Below are 26,417 nucleotides of genomic sequence, written 5' to 3'. Positions count from 1 at the left end.
TTAGTATTACGGTTAACTCTAAAATATTGCTGGTGACACTAGCTTGGTAGTGAAGGATGTTTTCTGCAACGCTGGCTCGGTTTCTAATAGTGTAGTTCATGACAACTTCATAGCTTGTAGAAAACAAACTGACGCTAAATCAGAGTAACACTCAGTTTGTTGCTTCAAGATGGCCGCCGAGTGAGATCACAGATATTTTCTTCGTCCGCTAAAAAAACTAATTTAAGAGGAAATAGTGTCAAATTTAAATTTTCTTTGTTTTGTATACTTGCTGTAGTGTCCGTTCTTGTCATTCAACTGAATATTAGCGTCCCAGCAGAGCTTGTTCTTGAAAAATCTTCGTGTTATCTGAAGTCTTGATAATCGCGACATAACCCGAAATTTTGCTTGACATAAACCCAAAAATTCTATTCAAGTGTTCTTGATAGCGCAAAATTCGGTAAAAAAAGACAGATACTAGTTTCATCAGTTCTACTGTCGCAATAAAAGTGTAATTAAACGTTTCTAAATCGAATTTAACTAACACATTTCGTACTGTTTACTAGTTAGATAGACGCGATTTAGGCCTAAATTTTCCGAGTTATAAACGTTTAAAAACCTGACCAAACAAGCTTCACCATAATATAAATTCTCTAAAAGCAAAGTAATTACTAATTGATTCTTCCGTCATTGTATCTCTAAATGAGTACAAAAACAACAACAACCGCACGTAAGACCATTGAGTCGTTTTTTGTTTACATACAGCCAATCTCGCGTCCTTGACAAATTTAAAACATTCTTTAAACTTAACTATTCATTAGAAACTGACCATGAGTGAGAAATGTTGGAGCTGTTTATAGGGTAGTGAGGAGGGGGATTTGTTGTCAATCTTGTAGGAAATATTTTCACTTGGGGGGGAGGGGGGGAGGGGATGCAGCAGGGAGAATGTTGGGAGAAGAGAAGAGGTTCCCTCCTGGAACTGCAGAGTATGCAGCAGAAACATTTTGATTGGAGAACAGGAAAGAAAAATCTGTGCCCTTCAGGCACACTTAGAAGAAGCAAGGAAGGAACTGATAAGCATCATGGGAGATAAGGGGGAGGAGGGTGGTTGGGAACTGGCAGCTGGTAGGAGAATAGGAAGAAAGAGAACGCGATCTGACAGTTTTACCATCAACATCAAAAACAGGTATCTACCACCGCCAGAGTTAAGTGGAGAAGAGCCTCAGGTAGAAAGAGGAGCAGGAAATGTGCAGCACACTTCAACCGCGGCCAAAAGACTATAAATGTACAAAGTGTTAGGAAGAAGAAAGTGCTACTGCTAGGTAGTAACCACAGGCGAGATGTAGGCACTCAGTTACAGGAAAGATTAGGGGCAGCGTACCAGGCCACCAGTATCTTCAAGCCAAATGCTGGACTTAGTCATTTAATAGAGGACTTAGGGTCTTTATGTAAGGACTTTACAAAAGAGGACCATGTAGTGATAGTGGTTGCGGCGGGAAACAATTAGGACAGGGATGGGGCATATGACATTGGTGATAACCTGGACAAGATGGCTTCCCTGACTCATGGCACCGACGTACACTTTGTTGACCGGTTCCAGTGTAATGATCGAGCACACCTTGATGGAGCTGTGAGGCGAATCAGTGTAGGGTTAGGGATGGCTCTGAGGACAGCCAACATTGCTCATGTTTCTCTGGTGCCATTCGGGACTATCAACGGATAGGGTTACACTAGGCATGGCCAACACCTAAACAGGACTGGGAAGGGAAGATTGGTACAGCTGATTCATGAAAGTATAGGGAGTGGGTCTCGAGCCACACATGGTCAAATATCTGTTGTCATTGGTAGGAAAAGAAAGTTTTTAGGATAAATACAGACAACAGGTTCCCCTGTCTAAAGAATATCTCGAGCAGTTTAATAAATACTAAATCAGTCACTCACAAGATATATTTTAACACTCCAAATATCACACGTACCAGATGTCACAAAGAAAAACAAGCAATTGGAAAGATAACATGGGGAATTTCACAGACTTAACAATCCTCGATCAAAACATGCAATCAACAAAAAATAAAATACAACTATTGGAAGTGGAGCTCCAATCTTTGAAATGCACAGTAGTTTGTGTTACTGGGCACTGTTGTAAACACACAGAAATTCAGCATGTAGTACCACCATTGTATAAAATGGCAAACTCTTACTGCAGAGCTGCATTTATATCAGAAAAGGAACACAGTTCAAATCAAGACATGACCTCAGTACAGTAAGTGAAGACAAACGTTTTGAAATATCAGCTATTGAATTAACAGGGCTTGACATCACCAAGAAATTAATCATTTTGTGTGTGTATAGATCTCCCAGTGGAAGTGTGGACACTTTTTTCAATAAATTAACAGAAGTTCTAGATAAAGTCTCAAGTACGAAGTTCAACGTAATTCTGTGTGGGGACATTAACTTTAACACTGATATCATAAATGAATCCAGCAGTACCCTCATAAATATCCTTGAAAGTTTTGGAATGTCCCTATTGGTCAAGAGTGCAACAAGGGTTACTACGGTGACTGCATCAGTAATTGACCATGTGGCCGCAAATATGGACAGGGAAAAATGTGATGCGGCTGTTAGACATCTAGTACTATCGGGCCATCAATGTCAAATAACAACAGTAAAATCAAGCATCGAATCATTGCCTAAGCAACAAGCCTACAAACGACGTCTAACAGAAATCAAAATAAATGGTTTTTCAAAAGAACTAGCGAAACAAAGCTGGGATGAAGTGTATAAGGAAACCAATGTGAATATTAAATTCTCTAAATTCTCCACATTATTTAAATTGAACTTTGAAAACGCATTTCCAAAAGTATGCATGTCTGTATCAATATCTCACAAAAACGAATGGATAACAGCAGGTATTAAGAAGTCCTCCCAAACACTTAAATACCTCAGTTCCATGAATAAGAGTCGCAATGACCCAGAATTCTTAAATTTCTATCATAGGTATAAAAAGATCTATAGGAGGGTGCTGATTGCTGCTAAAAAGTCATTTAATGACAGAATAATCTACAATGCAGAGAATAAAAGGAAAGCAGTCTGGGATGTTATAAAAAAGGAAACGGGGAGAGGCAAACGAACACAGAAGAATATAATGCTAAGGGAGGGGGATAAAGTAATAAATGATCCACAACACTTAGCAAACTATGTAAACGAGCATTTTTTTAAATATTGCAGAGGAGTTGCAGCAAAAATTCCCCAAAAAATATAACACCTGTAAATAATGTTCCACTAAATACAATGACGTTACTTCCAACTACGGAGAATAAAGTCAATAAAACTGTTCAAAAACTAAATAATAAAAAGTCAGTAAGCGTAGATGAAGTACCAATGTGTGTACTGAAAGAGTCCATAGAGGTTATACAACGCCCATTAACAAATATAATAAATGGATCGTTCACATCAGGGACATTTCCAAAGCAGTTAAAACAGGCAAGAGTTGTACCTTTGCTTAAGAAAGATAATGCAGAAGACAGAAAATTACCGGCCCATTTCCCTGCTGTTACCATTCTCAAAAATAACAGAAGCAATTTGTATTGTATACCAGGAGTAAATCTAATGGCTGCCTCTAACTAGAAGACTGTAAGTGTATGTGTATACAAATTAGTTTATTTTAAACTGATCTAAGCTTGTAAATACATTGATATGTCCTATAGCCTTGTAAAAAAAGGGATCTACGGATGAATAAAGCTAGTACTACTACTACTTTTACTGTTTATGTCACACAATTGAACAAAACCTGACGTTTTAATTTCACAGAATGGGCATATGATTAATGAAACTGAACGGTTCAAATCTCTAGGTGTTCAGATAGATAGTAAAATGTCGTGGAAAGACCACATCCAGGATCTTGTTCAAAGGTTCAAAGACTTAATGGTGCCACTTTTACTATTCGAACTGTATCTGAAGTAAGTGACCGTTCGACATGAAAATTAGTTTACATTGCTTATTGTCATTCGCTTATGTCGTATGGTATTATATTTTGAGGTAACTCTTCCCATTATAAAAGGATATTTTTGACTCAGAAACGGGCGGTTTGGGCAATAAGTAGTGTAAGTTCGCGAACTTCTTGTCGACACCTGTTCACTAGTCTGGGTATTTTGACATTGGCCTCTCAATATATATATTCTTTACTGTCGTTTCTTGTTAACAATATCAGATTATTCCCAAGAACAAGCAGCTTTCACTCATTTAACATTCGGCAGAAATCCAACCTGCACTTGGATCGGATTTCCTTAACTCTTGTGCAGAAAGGTGTGCAGTATACTGCTGCACCCATTTTCAATGAGCTACCACAAGAATTAAAAAATCTGACCACTAATCCACGCGCTTTCAAATCGAAACGGAAGAGTTTCCTCATGGGTCACTCATTCTATTGTGATGGAGTTCCTTCAAAATTAAGCTGATTCTTATGTTATATTGTTGACTGCGTTTACTGAAATTTATGGCTTGACATTTTTTGGGTTTATAAACATTTTATTTTTGTCTGTTATTACTTTTACGTTTTAATTTCATATACTGACACGTTCCATTATCTTGGAGATTAGGTCCTCAATTTGATCCTACGGAACTTGACGTGTAAATAAATAAATAACTCACACAGTCTCAGATCCAGATAGCCTGCCTGAAGAGCACGTCTACCTAAAGACAGTCTTTGGGGAAAATGAATATTCTAGTAAGCAGATTAACAGGCTCTATGAGTTAAAACAAAGAACCAGGAAGTGGATAAAGAGGAAAGCACGCCTACAAAATATCTAGCTTTTCTTCTGTTGGCAACATTTCTTTTAAGATAGCAATTATCTGGTGTAAATTTCAGGTGATAGCTCATTTCCGTCCTCCATCTAAGATTTCAGACCTTCTGTTAACGCTGAAGGGCAATCTGCTATTGCGGAATAACTTGCCAATATCGTGTGACTTATAGTATAGGCCAGACATTGCGCACCGAGGAAGAACACTGGACCGAACACCAACGCCGCACCCATCTTCCGCAACCAACCAAGACTGATGTCGATTGCCTGCACATTTCGGTTCTTCCTCTGGTACTGTGGGCAGAAGGAAAGTATGTACCACGGCATCTGCTGAGAATAAGATTTACGCGCAGGCCGCTTAGGAGCGGCGCCCGTACATGGGCTGTGCAGTGCACTGTGTACTGGAGACAGTGGACATAGGTTCGTGAAGAAGAGTGTTTTGCTGGAGACTATTATGAGCCTGTATTTTGAGGGCGGCAAGTGAAACTTCATGTGGCAGCAAACAATGTTGGTACTGTGTTTGATGAGAATGGCTATGAAGAACCTTTCGTTCGTATCAAATTGACTGGAAGATTAAATATATTCGGAGCCACAGTAAAACATTTTAGAAGCCACGACTAATTCTGTTCTCTTAAGGAATGTGAAGCATGTAGCGTGGTCTGTGGCTGCAAATTGCAAGGTGCTGAACTCTGATTGTACATCGCTTTTTGTGTGAGATCGATACCCTGCCTCTATTCCGAATAATTGATATTGACAGCTTTTGTTAGATGTTCGATGTAACCGTATTACCGGTAGTAGCCACGTGGTGTGCGTTGCTACATGTTATTGGAAGCATTTGGTTTCCTTCAGGGACACATCATAAATCACAAGAGGGATTTGTGCATAGTTGCTACTTTTTATAACATGTTATGACTGGATGATTATTACGCCCTCCCCATATACCGAATAAATTTGTCCTTCACCACCTTTGATTTGACAATGTAGTTGTTTGGCGTAAATGGAGTATGGGCGCAATCGTTTTTTAACGAACTGCCTTAAAAAAAAAACGAACGACCCCGCAGTAGTTTTAAGTGCTGTGTAATGTAGTTTGTAAGCTATCGTGTTCAGTTGGGTTTAGGTGATAAGTTCTTAATGTTTTAAATGTTGTCAGTGATAGGTAAGGAGACTGAACGCTACTGAAGATTTGATCAACGTCTTTGGCAGCACACCGTATATGTCAGTGGCCAGAATTTGTTTATACTTGTTTACGTTGATGCCACAGAGGAGACGAAGGTGCAAGTGTGGCATTTTTGGAATTATTGCAGGTCGCACAAGAATGAGCTTTTGAAGATTGTAGTAATTATTCTAAGCCAGATATTTCAAATAATTTCTGGTTATAATGCTAAAAAGCCGAAGTATTACATATTAACTGATTTTACATGTAAATGAGCTTATGTTTTGGTAACTCTTTCTCGACTGGCGGTTGACTTTATACGTGCAGATATTATATTGCCTGGTCGTTGCTTAAAATTTTGCATTGCTATGTTAATAAAACAGAATTTTATTGATCAGGATTTGAAAATAAATGTGGAAAGAAAGGTGTAGGCTGTATGTGAATTAGCCTAGCCCTCCAAGTAAGTTTTTGGTACTTTAATTTGGGTTTTGCTGTCCTCTCCAATTAGAGGGAATAGGTGGGAGCTCTTTTGATTTTGTCTAACATTTTCGTAAGTTCGGCCGCAGAAATATCCTTTTGGAACTCCGACGCTAAAGAATCGGTGGAAATACGCACGCTAGAGAAATTTGATGAACTGCGACAGCGGCTACCAGCTGGAAAACACGTGGAACGCTGTCGTCTCCAAGATTAGCTGTAATCGCAGACGACAGAGAACGCCGAACGCGGCGGTAAGCGGCAACGCTGCGAGGAGCTGTTTCCGTAATTCCACCAGCGAAGACACCGCCCTTCGGGTAATGTGGCTGGTCTGTCACCAGGATCTTAGCGCATGCGCGGAATACTCACAGCGCGCTAATAATTACAGAACGGGGAACATCTTCGTCCGCCTTCGACGGTTCAGCTGAGGATGAATGGCAGGTGACCAGTCGAAATACCATAGAGTGTAGTTAACGACGATAGGTTGAAAACACGAAATTACTCTGAACAAATAATTATCTCATATCGTCCACAGTTAATTATTGCCAACAGTTTCGAACAAACCGCATGCTGATACGTAACATTCACAACACCCAAAAATATGTAAATGTGTTCTTTTTTTTGCTTTATCTCAAGTCCGACTAGATGGAATGAATGAATTTATACTACGAGGAGCATTCAGTAATCGTTGCAACACACTTTTTCTCGGACAATTTCGGTTGAAATAATGAGGAATTTGTTGTGGGACATGGTGGAATAGTCCCGCTTCAGCCCGTATAATTTCATGAAGTTGCGATGGGTGACAGCGCTATACGTAGCCTTCAAAAACCCGCTAGCAACGGAGATGCATTCCATGCAGAGAGCTGTCAACGACTATCTTTTGGCGAAAAACGAGAACTTCGTTGATGCTCATAAGAGTTTGCAAAATATCTACGGAGCCCTGGCAGTGATAAAAACCCCGGTGAGCCGTTGGGTAAGGTGTCTGTCATCACCGCAATAAGGTCGTGCAAACCCGCCTCATCTCCCACGTGCCGGCCAAACGCATACGGCGGTGACTCCCGCAATGTTGGAAGGTCCGGGCACTCTCATTAGAGATGATGGACGGATCACAATCAGACACCTCGCTGTACTAAAGGACATCTCTGTTGGTAGTGCTAATACGCTCGTCCACCAGTTATGGCACTCAAAGTTGTGTGCCCGCTCGATTCTTCGCCACCTAACGTAAGACCATAAAGAGCAAGGAAGAACATTCTGTGAGTAGCTCCTCGGGCGTTACGAAGACAATCGTGACATTTTATATCAAACGTCACAGGCGACGAAACATGGCTTAATCATTTGGAACTGGAAAATCAACGTCAAGTGGTGGAGTGGCCCCACATCACATCTCCTCCGAAGAAAAAGCTCAGAGCCGCACACTCAGCTTTCTGGGACTGTGAAGACGTTATTCTGTTTGATTCCTTCCACAAGATACAACGACCAACTCTGAAGGGTACTGTGCAACCCTTAGGAGACTGGCGAAACGACTTCAGCGTGTTCGTCGACGCAAAAATGCAAACGAACTTCTCGTTCTCAATGGGAACGCAAAAAACCCCAACCAAGGCTGCACAACCGAGAGGAGGTCACAAAACTTCAATGAACTGTTCTTCCTCATCCTCCCAACAGCCCTCATCTCGTGCTTTCTGACTTCCATCCACTCGGCCCAATGACGGATGCATTTCGCAGAAAGCAGTACCTGAATAATGAGGATGTTGTTGATGGAACAAGACATCGGTTCCGACATGAACCAGTAGAGTGGTAACATGCGGGCATACAGAACCTCCCATCAAGTCGGCGTAAGACCATCGCATCGAACGGACTGTATTTTGAAAAATAGGGTTTCTTGGCCACAAGAGTGGAGAATGATCGATGTACTGCAGTCCTGAATAACACCCATCTGCTTTCAGAAGAAAAAGGTGTTGTGTTATTTACTGAACGCCCATCGTATATCAATGTGGTAACTGTTATTGTCCTCCTCCTTCTGCTGTTCGTCTGAAATCCAAATTCCGCAAGAGAATGAACAGTACGCTGTTGAGGGTGCCGCGCTGTCTTCACATTCTATGTCTTACAGTTGTCCTGAGACAAGGATCATGTGTATGTTAAGTAATGCTGATAAAAAATGTTCATATTCAATATGAAGCTACGTGGCGACAGCCGCCTATAGCGGACTCTGCATTAAAAGAAAATAAGCACACAGTAATGTGTAACCGGAGACGTGTATTTGCTGAGGTATTGACTTTCATTTGCATTCTTGGAGCAAAGGCCAGTGTAAAGCATTTCCCGAGCAACTGTGACATCTAAAAGTAATTCACAGTGCAAATGATTAACTGAATTCACTTTTTCAAATTGACTTCCAGTATTACCCATCTTGAATGAACAAGTGTTCCTTCTGTCAACGTAACGAAAGAGTTTTCGCTTCGTTACCGATCACATTGAAATGCAATTATCAGATATTTTCCCAGAATTAAGTTACCTCTATCTACAGTGCTAAGCCTCATTAAAACATTTCTGTGCCTCTCGAACTTCCTTTTCTTTTGCGCCAGGAACACAAAAGAAATATACAGAGCTTGCAAAGATGGTGGGAAAAGAATCCTGAGAAATTGCATTGAGAACTATTGTTTTCCTTTTAAAACCGACTGCTATTGTCTTCAGAGTCTGCGTCCACTAGTGCATATAATAATAAGATTATTTTGAGAGAATTTAAGATTTTCGTTTACCGAGTAATTTAGATCAAATGCCGTTTTGATCGAATATTAATTTCAGTCAGCAGTCTCTCGTTATCTGTTTCATACACATACGAAATATGAAAATTCTGTCCGTGTGCACCTTGTATTTACGGTCCTTATGGGGAAAATATGGTATAAAACCGTACACCTGATACGCAGTCTACCTGAGTTGGTGGTCTTCTAAATTCACTTAATTGAGCTTCAGAGGAACACTGTTGCCATTATTCCCAGGATTACCGTTTATGTTCCCTGCTCATTTGCCTTCTGTTGAGTTGATACGTAAGTTCTTAGCGTTTATTCGTAAGTTTAATAAACACAACACTCACCCGTAGTAGAGACTTTAGTCAGTAATATAGTCTTCTTCACTACTTACAATACTCTGTCAACACTGGCGTAACTTTTCGATCCCGTGACAGTAGAAATCGCGTGGCTTTGAGGCGACATCCGGCCGGGGTGGTCGAGCGGTTCTAGGCGCTACAGTCTGGAACCGCGCGACCGCTACGGTCGCAGGTTCGAATCCTGCCTCGGGAATGGATGTGTGTGATGTCCTTAGGTTACTTAGGTTTAAGTAGTTCTAAGTTCTAGGGGACTGATGACCTCAGAAGTTAAGTCCCATAGCGCTCACAGCCATTTGAACCATCTTTCAGGCGAAGAATTCGCCGAGTCGTGTTCGGAACGTATTTTCAACCGGAAAGGAGGTTCCTTGAAGGAAGAGAAGACTATCTGAGGGTGCAAGATTAGCCGAATAAGGTGGGTGTGGAATGGCTTCTCAACACAACTGCTGTGTATTGTATTTTGTCAGTGCAGCAGAAAGTGAGTAGGCGTATTCTTGGAATACGCCTGCAAGACGTCTTCGTTGTTGACAGTAAATGTCAGCATTGACTACTAAATCTCCAGCAAGCAATTTGTGGTACACCACACCGTCGTTGTTCCACCAGATGCGTAACATTTTCTTTAGTGGATGCGCGCAGGCCTTTGTATGGGGATTTGCTGCTTTTTTGAACTCAACGATTGGTTTTTTTTGTTATGTTAGCATAAAGACACCATTTCTCGTCACCAGTAATGATATAGCGTGGGAATGGTCGGTGCTGTCCATAGGTCTATTGATGACGAATAAGCAGAGATGGCCGCGCGGGATTAGGCGTGCGGCCTAGGGCGCTGCAGTCATGGACTGTGCGGCTGGTCCCGGCGGAGGTTCGAGTCCTCCCTCCGGCATGGGTGTGTGTGTTTGTCCTTAGGATAATTTAGGTTAAGTAGTGTGTAAGCTTAGGGACTGATGACCTTACCAGTTAAGTCGCATAAGATTTCACACGCATTTGAACATTTTTTGAAGCAGAGATGCACATATGGCTATCCACTGACTTTTGTGATTTTGAGCGTGCGGTACCCATACATCCGATTTTTGAACCGTCCCCATAGCGTGCAAATCTCGCACGATGGGGGAATGATTACAGTTCATCACATTTTCCAGTTATCGAGTACAATGACGTGGATAACTATGGATTAATGCGTTTAAAGGTACTTCATCGAATCCCGAACGTCTCCCTGAAGGTGTAGAGTCACAGATGTCAAAACGATCTTCCTTAAGACGAAAAAAAAAAAAAAAATTTCTTGTCGTGCTCTGTCGAATGAAATTACGCTTATACACGAAGCAAATGTTTATGGCTGCCTTCCCTGCTGTGACCCCTCTGCTGAACTCTGGCAGGAGAATATGTCGGAATTAATCCGACTTCTCCAGTCGCCACTCCATTTTCTAGCGTCCGCAACTCCACTCACTGTCTCCAAAAGACAATCTGACAAAACGTAAACTCAAATACCGACACTGAACTGTTGTTATTGTTGTAGTTGTCGTCTTCAGTCCGAAGACTTGTTTGATGCAGCTCTCCACGCTACTCTATTTTGTGCAAGTCTCCTCCTCTACGAATAACTACTGCCCCTACATCGTTCTGAATCTGCCTACTGTATTCATTTCTTGCTCTCCCTCTACGATTTTTACCATTCCCTTCCCCCTCCACTTCCCTCCCTCCACAGCCGGCCCCATGCCCGTTTTAGAAAGGAGGTGTAAGACCTCTTTAAAAACCTTGATTCACCCGGACCGGGTCAGCGTCCCTTGCCACGGTTACTGCGAAGACTGCAACGTTCGGCGACGAAATGTATGACCAAGTGCTCCCTACAATGACTCCAAGAACGGGAGCAGCAGCCCTGTCGGTCTGGGTTTACTTAACAGAGAAGAAAAGGGTATGTAGATCTGTTAAGCCCCGGTCGGCATTCTACCTAGGAGTAGCTACTCTGACTTAAGACCCGGTCCCCTTGGGTGTGGGTTGTGCAGTGGGCTGGTTACACAACTGCATAAAAAAAAAACATAACTCGTAAGTCTCTAAGAAATAAGTCAGATATTTCTCCAACGATAAGGCCATGATAAAGGAAAACAAGTTGGTGATGAAGACATATTATGAGTAGGTACCTGGAATACAAGAGGAGGTTTTAAACAAAGCAATTAGAGTTTATAGAAAACTTGAAATAAATAAATACACACATTTCTGGAATAATAGCAATAAAGAAGAAACTGAAAGGAAAGAAAGATTTAAATAATTACACGTTAACTGACAGTGGAATCGAAGAAATGAAATGAGTAGCGATTGGAGGAGGTATTCTTACCGATGGAAAATGAAATGAACAATTTTTATGACTAAATAAATGAAAGGACAATAACTGCTTGATTCAGAATTGATAGAGTACATTTACGCGTCATAGCATGCACCTGAGAAACGAAAATGCGATGATTTTGAAATATTTTATGAAACATAATGAAACTGATCATTTGTTACTATTAGAAGACTTAAATGCAAGAATTTGAAAGGTACTAATAGCAAACAGAATAGGCATGTTTGGCGAAATAGCTTTAAATGAAAATAATAAGAAATTAAGAGAGTTTGTTACATTTAATCAGCCAAATATTACAAATACCTTCTTGAGACAGAAAGACGTGATTAAATACACCTGGAGTGGAAGAGGTGCATGCCCAGTAATGGACTGTGTGATAGCTAATGAACAAATGAGCTCACATATTCGAGACACTCGTGTGTTTCGAGGTAATGATACAGACCCTGATAACTTCCTAGTTACTTCGAAGATTGAAATATGGGCAAGGTGGAGGAAACAACTAATGTAAAGAAAATCCAAAGCCGAAACTTGAAATACAATGTTCATATTCTACAGGAAGGAAGCATAAGGAACTCATACCAGTGAAGACTTGCAATTGGTTGAAACTTAAGACGATATTGAAGGAGAATGGGAAAGATTAAAAACAGCAATTTTGAAAACAGCTAATGAGGTACGAGATAAAAGTAAAGTATCAAAGCGGAAAAGGGGGGTGAAAATACAGAATACAGAAATCGCTGACAATATTAAAGAAAAACAGAATGTTTATAACGCCTGTTTACAAACACAAACAAATGAAACCTTGGAAATATATAAACATGAGAATAATAAAACAAAGACTATAATAAAGAGATACCATAATGAATCCTGTGAAAGATTCATTGCTAATGTAGTACATGACCTTCTTGGATGACAGAATATAGCGTTCAAACTTTTGAGGCATATGAATAAAATGGAGAAAATACTGCAAACACTAACAAACAACAGAACATAAATGGATAAACCATTACAGAGATTTTGCAGATGAACTTTACCTTCTATCTCACGGCCTCAACGACATGAAAGAGAAACTAAAAGATCGGAAATCTGCGACGAAGAAAGTCGGTTTGAATATTAATGCCCAAAAAACAAAAGACATGCGGACAAATGATAATGCCACTGATCTTAAGCTTGGGAGCCAGATAACCGAAAGAGTGTATAAGTGTTGCTACCTTCGAAGCATGATTACACCACCTGGTGGTGTAACAGAGGACATTAAAAGCCGCGTCAACGAAGCGAAAGGCGCTTTTACAACTCTCCGTTCTCTGGAGGTGAAGGTAATAACATTGAGGACGAAATTGCGGATTTTTGAAAGTAATGTAAAATCTTTGCTTCTATATGGTTGTGAAACGTGAGGAGTGACGAAACAGCTAATCCACAAGCTGCAGATATCCAACAACAGATGTCTCAGGAACATCCTTGGGATACAGTGGCCTAATCTAACACTCTGACGGAACACTCTGGGAAAGAACCAGCCAGAAGCCAACTGAACTGCAAATAATAAGGAAGTGGAGGTGGTTGGGACACACACTTAGGAGACCAAATGAACTTACTGAGAAGGAAGCACTTTAATGGATCCCCTAGGGACGACGGAGACGAGGCACTCTCAAATGTACGTGAAGAAGATCAGTTGAAGCAGAAGGTCAACAGCAAAGAATAGGATGGGAAGAAGTGAAAATACTAGAAAAAGGCAGAACAAGATGGCGGTCCTTTGTTGCAGTCCTATACTCCACATAAGGGATTAAAGGAACTAATAATAAATCAATAAATAGTATGATGAGGATAGTGAAGAAAGTTATTCTGTGATAATTGGTAATAACCCTTTGGATCAAATAGACATAAAAAATTAAAAGCAGCGTTAAATCCATCAAAAAACAGGAAAGCTACTGGCCTATGTGGTATTAATGTGGAATTAATCGAACATGGAACAATTTTAGAACTTTCCTTCCTCCGTTTTTTAACTCTGTGTTGGAAGAACTGTTCTGTACCTGTAGAATGGAACAGAGCTAAAGTTGTAACACCATGATGGATAGGGACCAGTTGTTCAGTGTAATTAATGATGTGAATTGTAAAGCATTTTCACTTCACTGATTAATATCATAGACTTCTGTAAGGAAATAGAGTTTTACGAAATACGTTATGTAGAACTGTAACTGTGTATTTAAATAATGAGACTTTCTAAAATAGGTATGTTTACGTAAAGGAAATAATAATGTGAAAAACTGGTTCATACTTACGAACTTGCATTGTATAATAAAAAGACATAGTACTTCCTCTCCGCAACGGATGTGAGTTGGCGCGCGCCAAAAGGTGGAATTGGCGCTCAATCTGGGAGGCAAGCGAGAGAACACAGTAAGGAGTCAGTATCCAGCGGCCGATGAGTGAACAGCGAGGGTGCCGAGCGAGGCGTCCAGTACCTAATTGGAGATGGAATGGCCTCGGGTGTGGTTGCGGTCGTAAAATGGTGCTCTCGCACTGGAGATGGCTCTAGAAATGGTGTTCGCGTCGCCAAGAAGAGTTTAATACAGCATATTATTGCTGGGGGAGAGATCAGGTAGCCGCGAGGGGCTCGCCACCACTGTTGCACCACCACTTCGTCAGGTCCAAGAGGTTGGGGCTGTGTGACAGTGTAAATCAGAGTATTTGTGTGAATTACTTTGCAATAGTAGCGCAAATAGTACTAAGCCTTGTGTTCGAACCATGAGTTGTTTCCTTTCGTGATGCCTATCAGGGTCTTCTCCTCATAATAACTGGTATCCGAGTGCCCTGTGTGTGAAGAACTGATGGTCGTCTGTGTAATTTGGCTGTGCATAGTTCTGAATACAAAAAGATATAGAGGTGAGTAGTTGGATTGTTAATTTCAGTGATATAAAGGGAGGCATTGGTTGTTGAATCTATGAGTGTCTCTAATGTGTTCTGGTTTGTTTGTATTTTACAAGAGTCAGTGTTTTAAAGTCAGCTACATGAAATGTTATCAGTGAAAATCACTTGCTTCACAAGTGGTATTATAAAGCACTAGGTTCTGATGCTATTGAAAGTGTAATTTTTACTTGAAGTTATGCTTGAAGTCTGTAGAGACTATTACCAGTGCATATTGTTTCAAAGTTTTGCGAGGTAAACGATCTTAAGTGGGGAAGTACACTCCTGGAAATGGAAAAAAGAACACATTGACACCGGTGTGTCAGACCCACCATACTTGCTCCGGACACTGCGAGAGGGCTGTAAAAGCAATGATCACACGCACGGCACAGCGGACACACCAGGAACCGCGGTGTTGGCCGTCGAATGGCGCTAGCTGCGCAGCATTTGTGCACCGCCGCCGTCAGTGTCGGCCAGTTTGCCGTGGCAGACGGAGCTCCATCGCAGTCTTTAACACTGGTAGCATGCCGCGACAGCGTGGACGTGAACCGTATGTGCAGTTGACGGACTTTGAGCGAGGGCGTATAGTGGGCATGCGAGAGGCCGGGTGGACGTAACGCCGAATTGCTCAACACGTGGGGCGTGAGGTCTCCACAGTACATCGATGTTGTCGCCAGTGGTCGGCGGAAGGTGCACGTGCCCGTCGACCTGGGACCGGACCGCAGCGACGCACGGATGCACGCCAAGACCGTAGGATCTTACGCAGTGCCGTAGGGGACCGCACCGCCACTTCCCAGCAAATTAGGGACACTGTTGCTCCTGGGGTATCGGCGAGGACCATTCGCAACCGTTTCCATGAAGCTGGGCTACGGTCCCGCACACCGTTAGACCGTCTTCCGCTCACGCCCCAACATCGTGCAGCCCGCCTCCAGTGGTGTCGCGACAGGCGTGAATGGAGGGACGAATGGAGACGTGTCGTCTTCAGCGATGAGAGTCGCTTCTGCCTTGGTGCCAATGATGGTCGTATGCGTGTTTGGCGCCGTGCAGGTGAGCGCCACAATCAGGACTGCATACGATCGAGGCACACAGGGTCAACACCCGGCATCATGGTGTGGGGAGCGATCTCCTACACTGGCCGTACACCACTGGTGATCGTCGAGGGGACACTGAATAGTGCACGGTACATCCAAACCGTCATCGAACCCATCGTTCTACCATTCCTAGACCGGCAAGGGAACTTGCTGTTCCAACAGGACAATGCACGTCCGCATGTATCCCGTGCCACCCAACGTGCTCTAGAAGGTGTAAGTCAACTACCCTAGCCAGCAAGATCTCCGGATCTGTCCCCCATTGAGCATGTTTGGGACTGGATGAAGCGTCGTCTCACGCGGTCTGCACGTCCAGCACGAACGCTGGTCCAACTGAGGCGCCAGGTGGAAATGGCATGGCAAGCCGTTCCACAGGACTACATCCAGCATCTCTACGATCGTCTCCATGGGAGAATAGCAGCCTGCATTGCTGCGAAAGGTGGATATACACTGTACTAATGCCAACATTGTGCATGCTCTGTTGCCTGTGTCTATGTGCCTGTGGTTCTGTCAGTGTGATCATGTGATGTATCTGACCCCAGGAATGTGTCAATAAAGTTTCCCCTTCCTGGGACAATTAATTCACGGTGTTCTTATTTCAATTTCCAGGAGTGTAAATAAGCTGCTATCATAAAGCAAACTATTTTCTGAAAACTGTGTATAGTTTACTTTTATAAAGAGGGGATAGTTTGTGGGCCTCCATTCCAATCTTTTATATTAGAAAGAAAACCATATGAATAGTTGAATTCTAGTTAAAGGAACCTGAATTGCTTATCTGAAAGAGAGTATCTAAAAGGTATGTGAATAGTGCTGTCTTGTTACTTTTGTGATCTGCTTTTGTGTGTTAATCAAACTTGAACTTTTGTCAGGTGCTATTTAGTCTTGCGTTGTCTTTGAGAACAATTCATATGTGTTACATTATTGAAAGGTAGGAGTGGAGATTGTGGTTAACAGGGATAAAGTATCTGTTCATTTTTGTGATTGCTTATATATGCTACTCATAACTACTGCAATTCACTGTGTAGTTCGTCTGGTTACAGTAGAGGTTCATTGCACTTCATTGAGAAGGAAGTAATGAAATTTTCTTTTGCACATGTGAAGATAGATTTATCCAAAATAATGTTTCCACATTGTTATGCCTAATTAGGCTGGCGACCGTTTTATTATGTCAGTTACAAGAATTCTGTTACTGTAGCTTTTAACAAAATTAGTTTTTTCTGTTTTCTACCAGTTGCTAAAAACACGATATTCGCGTCAGATACCCACATTCTGTTAGGTAACACGCTGTCAAATTCAAAATTCCTCCCAGAGGCTAACACTATACTGCCATTTTAGGTCATATTTGGCATTTACTAGCATCCGCCCCTCGTGGTCTCGCGGTAGCGTTCTCGCTTCCTGAGCACGGGGTCCCGGGTTCGATTGCCGGCGGGGTCAGGAACTTTCCCTGCCTCGAGATGACTGGGTGTTGTTGTGTCCTCTTCATCATCATCATTCATTCCCATTACGGTCGGAGGAAGGCAACGGCAAACCACCTCCATTACGACCTTGCCTAGTAAGGCGGTGCGGGTCTCCCGCATCGTTCCCCTACGCTCTGTAAAGCAGCATGGGACTTCATTTCCATTTTCCAGGTGTTATATTTGGCTCCTTTGTAACAGGTTGGAAGTTACTGTATAAAAAGCTAAATATAGCACGCTGAGACAACGGTCTTATGAAGTAATTTGTATTTTAGAAAAGAGAATAGGAAAGACACAGGAGATTATAGAGGAACAAATTTACTAGATGCAGGATATAAATTTTACGAGGAAAATGCTTAATCAAAGGCTACAAATTATCGCTAATGCAATAATCTCAGAAGAACAATCAGTCTTCAGAAAGGGAAGCTCGTGAAGTGATAATATATTTATTGTACGACAAATTATTGAAAAACCTGAGGAATTGGGCTAAGATACGCATTTAGCGTTCATTGATTTTGAGAAAGCCTTTGATAATGTAATAATATTGCTTGTGTGGAATATACTAGAACTGAAACATTTTCCTAAACATCTTACTAGCACCATGAAGAGTCTACATGTAAATACAAAACTATTTGTAAGTTGAGGTTCGAAAATATTAGATGGGATTTTAATAAATCAAGGTGTTCGAACGGTTGCAGTCTATGACCCACTTTATTTAATTTATATATTGACAACCTGGTTATGAAGTGGAAAAATGAAATACACTTAGGAATTAAAAGAGGTTCCAACGAATCATTACATACCCCTATATGTGCTGATGACCAGATAATTACACAGTAAACAGAAGATAATTTACAAATGTCAGTATGTAGATAGAGCCAAAACGCAATACACACAAAAACTTAACTACATCTGCAAGTAAGACCAAGATAATGGATTTGAAAGGAAAGAATCAAACCAGATCGAAAATAATAAATACGAAAATTTTAGAACATGTTTCCCACTTCAGTTTTCTAAGATGTGATATTAGCTTCAGCTCTGATAATGACATTGAGAAGAAAGTTAAAAAATATCAAGTTATCTGCAGAATAATTGGAAAAAATTTGGGAATAAAAACAAGAAAAGAAACACAAATGAAATTCTATAAAGTGTATGGCTGTACCTACTCTTGTATATGGTTTCGAATCATAGTGAGTAACAAAAAACCAAGAATCACTTATACAAGCAGAAGAGATTAAGTTCATGAGATATATATGAGGCTGTAATAAAATTGACAAAATAAGGAATTAAACAATAAGATCAGTTTTAAAAATTTTCAGTCATTGACAAGATATGAGAGAATAAAATGAAATGGAAAGATGATGTTGATAGAATGACAGGAAACAGATTGCCAAAAAAGATAATGAGGTATAGCTTGACTGGAAAGAGAGAACTAGGTAGACCTCGTACGAGATGGGTGGATGGATGATAGAGACCGGAAGAGATGATTATAACACCTAATCCTCGGAAGGAGATGATGATGACATCACTCCAACATTAAATTGGAGATCCTGGTATGTCTCAGAATGTCTCCTACAAACCGATCCCATCCTTATTCAAGTTGCGCCACCAATTTCTTGTCTCCCTAACTCTATTCACTACCTCCTTATTAGCTAAGAGATCTACCCAATCCTCAGCATTCTTCTTGAGCATCATATTTCAAAAGCTGCTATGCTCTTCTTGTCTAAACTGTTTATTTTTCATGACTCACTTCGATACTTGACTGCACTCCAGACAAATATTTTCAGAAAACTTTTCCTACAACTTAAGTCTACATTCGATATTAACAAATTTCTCTTCTTTAGAAACGGTTTTCTTCCCCCTGTCGGAATACATTTTCCATCACTTATTTTATTGACCAAATAACAAAACTCATCTACTACTTTAAGTGAATCATTTCCTAATCTAATTCTTCAGCATTACCCGATTTAATTCGACTATATTCCTTTATTCTTGTTTTGCTTTCTTTGGTGTTCATCTAAAATGCTCATTTCAAGACACTGGCAGTTCCGTTCAACTGTTCTTCCAATTCCTTTGCTGCTTCTGACAAAAATACAGGTCCTGGTAATCCTCCAAGTCGCATTTCTTCTCCACGATCTTCCATTCCTACTGCAAATTTTTCTTCCGTTTCCTTAATTTATAGTTTAAGTAACATCGGGGTCGGCTGCGACCTGTCTAATCCCTTTTAACCACTACTTCCCTTTCATGCCCCTCAACTGTTTATAACAGCCCTCTGATTTCTGTATAAGTTGTAAACAAACTTTTTCTCCCTACTCCTACCCTGCTTCCTGCAGAATTTCAAAGAGAATGATGCAGTCAGCATTGTCAAAATCTTTCTCTAAGTCTACAAATGCTGTAAACGTAGTTTTAGCTTTCCTCAACATATCTTCTATGAGAAGTCGTAGGGTCAGTATTCCATCGTATGTTCCTAGATTTCTCCTGAATCCAAACTGAACTTACCCAAGATAGGCTTCAACCAGTTTTTGAATTCTTCTGTAAAGAATTCGTGTTAGTATTTTGCCACCATGACTTCTTAAACTGATACGCCGGTAATTTTCATATCTCTCAGCACCTGCTTTCTTTGGAACTAGAGTTACTACATTCTTCTTGACGTCTGAGGCTATTTCACATGTGTCATACATCTTGCACACCAGATGGTAGAGTTTTGTTACGGCTCGCTCTCACAACGCTATCGGTAGTTCTGACGAAACGTCGTCTACTCTCGCGGCCTTGTTTCAGTTTAGGTCTTTCACTGCTCTATTAAATTCTTCTTGCAGTATCATGCCCATCATCTAAGTCCTCTGCCATTTCTGTAATATTGCCTACAATTTCATCTCCCTTGTATAGCCTCTCTGTATATTCATTCCACCTTTCAGCTTTCCCTTCTGTGCATAGGACGGGTTTTTCATCCGAGCTCTTGATATTCATAATGCTGCTTCCTTTTTCTACAAAAGCCTCTTTAGTTTTCTATTAGGTGATACCTATCTTACCCCTAGTGAAACAAGCTTCTCAATCTTTACACCTGCCCTTTAGCCATTCATTTTTATATTTTCTCTTTTCATCAATTACATTCAATATCTACTGTGTTATCCAAGGGTTTCTACTAGACCTTGTCTTTTTCAGTATTTGATCCTCTGTTGCCGTCACTATTGCCTCTCTTAAAGGTACCCATCCGTCTCCTACAGTGTCCATTTCACTGTTTTAGTTAATCGTTGTGTGATGCTTGCTCTGAAAATCTCAGCAACCTGTGGTTCTTTCAGTACATTTATGTCCCATCTCCTTAATTACACACGTTTTGGCAGTTCCTTTAGTTTTAATCTGCAGTTCAAAATCAAAAAATAGTGGTCAGGGTCCAACATGCCCCTGGAAATGTCTTACAGTTTCAAATCTGGTTCCGAAATGTCTGTCTTCCAATTATACGCTGAAGCCCCAGAAAACTGGTATAGGCATGCGTTTTCAAATACAGATATACATAAAAAGGCAGAAGATGGCGCTGCCATCGGCAATGCCTATAGAGGACGATAAGAGTCAGGTGCAGTTCTTAGATCGGTTACAGCTGCTACAATGGCAGGTTTTTGTCGGCGCACGAGCGATGGGACACACCATCTCCGAGACAGCCATGACGTAGAGATTTTCCCGTACGACCATTTTACGAGTGTACCGTGTATATCAGGAATCCGGTAAAACATCAAATCTCCGACATCGCTGCGGACGGAAAAAGATCCTGCAAGAACACGACCAACGACGACTGAAGAGAATCGTTCAACGTGACAAAAGTGCATCCCTTCTTCAAATTGCTGCAGATTTCAATGCTGGGCCATCAACAAGTATCACCTCGTGTAACCTTGATGACTACACGACACAAAGGTTTAAGCCTTGCCTAGGCCCGTCAACGCCGACATTTTACTCTTGATGACTCTTGTAAGTACGCTGTTAGCCACGTAGCGCTCTGTATGAAAATCATTGGCTGTGCTGTGTGCAGTCTGTGGCTGGGTGGCATTGTTGTAATATTCGCTATTATAGTGTTGGGCTGTCAGCTGTTAACAGCGCGTAGCGTTGCGCAGTTGGAGGTGAGCCGCCAGCAGTTGTGGATGTGGGGAGAGAGATGGCGGAGTTTTGAAATTTGTAAGACTGGATGTCAAGAACTGCTATATATATTATGACTTTTGAACACTAGTAAGGTAAACACATTGTTTGTTCTCTATTAAAATCTTTCATTTGCTAACTATGCCTATCAGTAGTTAGTGCCTTCCGTAGTTTGAATCTTTTATTTAGCTGGCAGTAGTGGCGCTCGCTGTATTGCAGTAGTTCGAGTAACTAAGATGTTTGTGAGGTAAGTGATTTGTGAAAGGTATAGGTTAATGTTAGTCAGGGCCATTCTTTTGTAGGGATTATTGAAAGTCAGATTGCATTGCGCTAAAGAATATTATGCGTCAGTTTAAACACAGTCATGTATAATTTTTCTAAGGGGACGTTTCATATGTCGACCCTTAGCCGAGGATACCTCACTGGAATCTTCTGATTTTTTCTTGTAGTTTGTGTAATTAGTGTAGCTATTGTTTATTGCTAGCGCGTAATTGTAGAGAGAATCTCCTTTGTAGTTGCAGTCTTTCATTGTTGTTGTGGCATGCATGTAGATTTGCACCAAGTATTTCGCAGCTGCGTTTGCAATTAACTAGATATTATTTTCAGTGCTATGTTAATGTGTTTTCTTATTTTGCTCTTCAAATTGTGCTTTTCTGTGTTGTCGTGTGAAATATTGTGACAATAATGGCGCGTGAAAAACGTAACACTAGGCTCCAAAGTAAACTGAGAAATGACAGTGAAGACGAAAGCAGTGTGTTAGCGCCACCGTGTAATGAATTAACTAATGTTCAAACTAGTGATTTGGTAATTGTGCATAGGGAAATGGAGCGGGCTGCAAATAATGGTGTAGGCAGTGAAACAATTAGTGAACAGGGAAGCATTATCAATCGATCGGTCAGCAACAGCTCGCCTCAGGAATCCGAAATGACAGGACACAATCTTGCAAATACTGTAGATTCAGGTTTTGCGTCCTCACCATTTTCTCAAATAGGTCAAGACACATTTTCTGCTTGTCTAAATGTGAATGTTGCCGGTGCAAATTCACTGCCGAAAGGCACTGAGGAACATGTTTCAGACTCCAGTGCATTCTTATTACAATTAATACAACAAATGAGACAAATACAGCAAAAGCTTCAAAGGTTAGACACAATGGAACAAAATCTGCGAAAGTTAGACACAGTGGAACAAAATCAGAGACAAACACAGCAAAAGCTTCAAAAGTTAGACACAATGGAACAACAACAGTTATACACAATGGAACAAAATCTTCGGAAGTTAGACACCACACTTGAACAAACACGTGAAGATTTAACTACTGAGTTACATAACATTGAATCGAAATGTCAAAAAGTCAGTAATGACGTAAAAACACAAATTTGTGAGCATTTCCCAACTTATTTTTTCGCGTCATGAAAATGCATTACAGAATCATGAAGCAGTAGTAAAAGAACTGCAAACAATTGTTCATGAAAATCATGAGACCCTGTGGGCTACAATTGACTCAGTTGCATCTACCGATTCGGTTACGCAACTTGCAAAAACTCAGGAAAAATTAAAGGACACGGTAGATACGATTTCAACACAAATGGACACTCTGAAACTTGGTTCAGAAAAACACACAGAGGAAATAATTTCACTATCGGATAAAGTAGCCGAACTTTCAGATCAGTTCACTAACTTATCTACAAAGGTAGATGATGATCTGAATGACACAATACCTGTGGCCTTCACGGACACTGAAGAGTATGAACAAATTAGAAAATTCAAACAAAATCAAAATCAAATCAATACACAGTACGAAAGAGAAATCTGGGAAGTACAAGATCAGTTGGCACAAGTAATACAAGAATTACATATTTCAGAGGACACTCGCGCTCCAGTACGGGAAGAGGGACATAGAAATACGGAACAACCACAAAATAATAACACAGGACATTTCGGAAATTATAAAAGAAATTGGCAAGGTGCACCGAATTTTGAAATGGAATCGCCGAAACGACGTAACAATGACCGATACGCGATTCAAATTACCTGAACATTTACGACATATTATTTTGGCAGGACGTTGCAAAGACGACATTGAAGCTTTTCAGGGACTCTTACGAGAATTAGAAATTGACACTGACAATCGCGGGACTCGAAAACAGGAACACAACAATTACAGGTCACATCCGTCACAATTCCACGATGAATGAAATGATAACTGGACACGACAAGGCAATTCTCACGACACAAATCGTGACCAAAACAGACACCACCCATACGACAACCATTGGCAGAGTAGTAATAATTACAGGGAAAGATCACCTCTCCGCAGTAGTAACTATCACAGAGACAATCACAGAAACAGACAATTTGGGAACCAAAATAATTATTATCAAGGTAGACAGAATAACTTTAGACGCAACGGTCTAGCGCACAGTTACGATTCAGGGAGAAATTCTCCACCACGTGACCGACAAGAAAGAAACTATGGAATCTACCGACATGACGACAGACGATATGACCGTAACGACAGACCTGAATTGCATCAGAACTGGCGGGATTCAAACAGAGCAGGGCCCTCTCGACAAGGTGAATTTGTAGTAGTTAGGTCTCTGAATCCCAATAACGACCCACGCCAACAAAGACACAATAGGCAATGACTCATACCGCTGGCAGCCACAAAACGTACTTATGAAACTGACGACGCAGCTGCCGTAGCTAGTAATTACGTAAAAATGGAAGACATCCAGGAGCACGACGTAAAACATAACAACATTGCATATCCTGTGATTCAGATTACTGTAAAAAGCGTAAAATTTAAGGCAGTACTTGACTCTGGCAGTCCTATTTCAGTAATTAGTGAAACAGCTTTTAGCAAATGCAACAAATCGAAAGATTGTCCCACAGTTCCGTTACGTAAGATTAAATTACAAGGTGCAAGCTTTGGAAAAAATGTAGATGTACGCCAACAAACCAACTTAGAATTCTTTTGTCAAAGCCACAGCTTCTCTATGAACTTTCTCATTGTTCCATTATTGTCGACGGAAATTATATTGGGAGTAGACTTTTTGAATGAATACAAAGTAATCTTAAACTTGAAACTTCCTGGCAGATTAAAACTCTGTGCCCGACCGAGACTCGAACTCGGGACCTTTGCCTTTCGCGGGCAAGTGCTCTACCAACTGAGCTACCGAAGCACGACTCACGCCCGGTACTCACAGCTTTACTTCTGCCAGTACCTCGTCTCCTACCTTCCAAACTTTACAGAAGCTCTCCTGCGAACCTTGCAGAACTAGCACTCCTGAAAGAAAGGATATTGTGAAGACATGGCTTAGCCACAGCCTGGGGGATGTTTCCAGAATGAGATTTTCACTCTGCAGCGGAGTGTGCGCTGATATGAAACTTCCTGGCATATTAAAACTGTGTGCCCGACCGAGACTCGAACTCGGGACCTTTGCCTTTCACGGGCAAGTGCTCTACCAACTGAGCTACCGAAGCACGATTCACGCTTGGCACTCACAGCTTTACTTCTGCCAGTACCTCGTCTCCTACCTTACAAACTTTACAGAAGCTCTCCTGCGAATCTTGCAGAACTAGCACTCCTGAAAGAAAGGATATTGTGGAGACATGGCTTAGCCACAGCCTGGGGGATGTTTCCAGAATGAGATTTTCACTCTGCAGCGGAGTGTGCGCTGTCGGGCACACAGTTTTAATCTGCCAGGAAGTTTCATATCAGCGCACACTCCGCTGCAGAGTGAAAATCTCATTCTGGAAACATCCCCCAGGCTGTGGCTAAGCCATGTCTCCACAATATCCTTTCTTTCAGGAGTGCTAGTTCTGCAAGGTTCGCAGGAGAGCTTCTGTAAAGTTTGGAAGGGAGGAGACGAGGTACTGGCAGAAGTAAAGCGGTGAGTACCGGGCGTGAGTCGTGCTTCGGTAGCTCAGTTGGTAGAGCACTTGCCTGCGAAAGGCAAAGGTCCCGATTTCGAGTCTCGGTCGGGCACACAGTTTTAATCTGCCAGGAAGTTTCATATCAGCGCACACTCCGCTGCAGAGTGAAAATCTCATTCTGGAATCTTAAACTTTCACGATGCTGAAACAAGTTTAGAGAAAGAAGGTAGGTCAATAGCTTTGAAATTTGAAGATTGGCTCTCAAACCATGACGAGGAAATTAATCGGCTTTACCTTCTGCTAGACAACAGTTCGGAATTTTCTACGGAACTAGACACTAACAATCACTCTGCAAGTACTGAGATGGATGATATCGACGGCATATTTGAAACTAAGAGTTAATTCAGAATAAAATTCAAACAATTGAGAATTGTAATGACACTGATAGGCAGGACCTTTTTGAGATTTTACAAGCACATTCCACAGTTTTTACTCACAAAACAGGAACAATCAAGGGATTTGATACCAATTTCGTGTTCGTGAGCATACTAAATTTTGTGTTAGACCATACGTAATTCCAGCACATTATAGGGACCGTGTTAGAACAGAAATACAATCTATGCTTGACGAGGGCATTATTGAGCCTGCAGTAAGCTCATACAACAATCCATTATATGTTGTTGAGAAGAAAAATGGATCGATCAGGCTTGTCTTAGATTCGAGACAAATCAATACTATCATTATTCCTGAAACAGACAGGCCGCAAATGTTGGAAGAACTTCTTCAAAATTTTAATGGTGTAAAAATGTTGTCTTCCATTGATCTCAGATCCAGCTTTTATCAGATTGAACTTCATCCAGAATGTAGAAAATACACAGCTTTCCTTTGTTTCGGCGTTTGTTATCAGTTTCGGAAACTTCCTTTTGGTTTGAACATTTCTTCGGGAGCATTCATTCACGGGCTAAATTCCATATTACCTGAGTTCTTAAAACGTCACATCACCTTATATGTGGACGATATTCTGATAGCAGAAGCCTCATGGGAACAACACAATCGCATCCTCAACAGCGTGTTACATATTTTTGCAGAATCTGTAATTACAGTTAACTTGGAAAAGTCTGAATTCGGTAGGTCAAAGGTGAGGTTTT

General features: G+C 41.2%; 1 non-coding gene across 1 annotated transcript; it reads right to left on the bottom strand.

The window, feature by feature from the left end:
• Positions 1-24,802: 24,802 nt before the first annotated feature.
• Positions 24,803-24,877, bottom strand: Trnas-uga. Its single transcript has one exon. It is a non-coding gene; the product is annotated as a tRNA-Ser (tRNA).
• Between the last annotated feature and the right edge of the window lie 1,540 nt (positions 24,878-26,417).

Source organism: Schistocerca americana, chromosome 1 (genome assembly GCF_021461395.2).
Source record: "Schistocerca americana isolate TAMUIC-IGC-003095 chromosome 1, iqSchAmer2.1, whole genome shotgun sequence".
NCBI classification, from domain to species: Eukaryota; Metazoa; Arthropoda; class Insecta; order Orthoptera; family Acrididae; genus Schistocerca; species Schistocerca americana.
The sequence above is the reverse complement of the archived record's forward strand: the minus strand, read 5'-3'. Positions and strand labels throughout refer to the sequence as shown.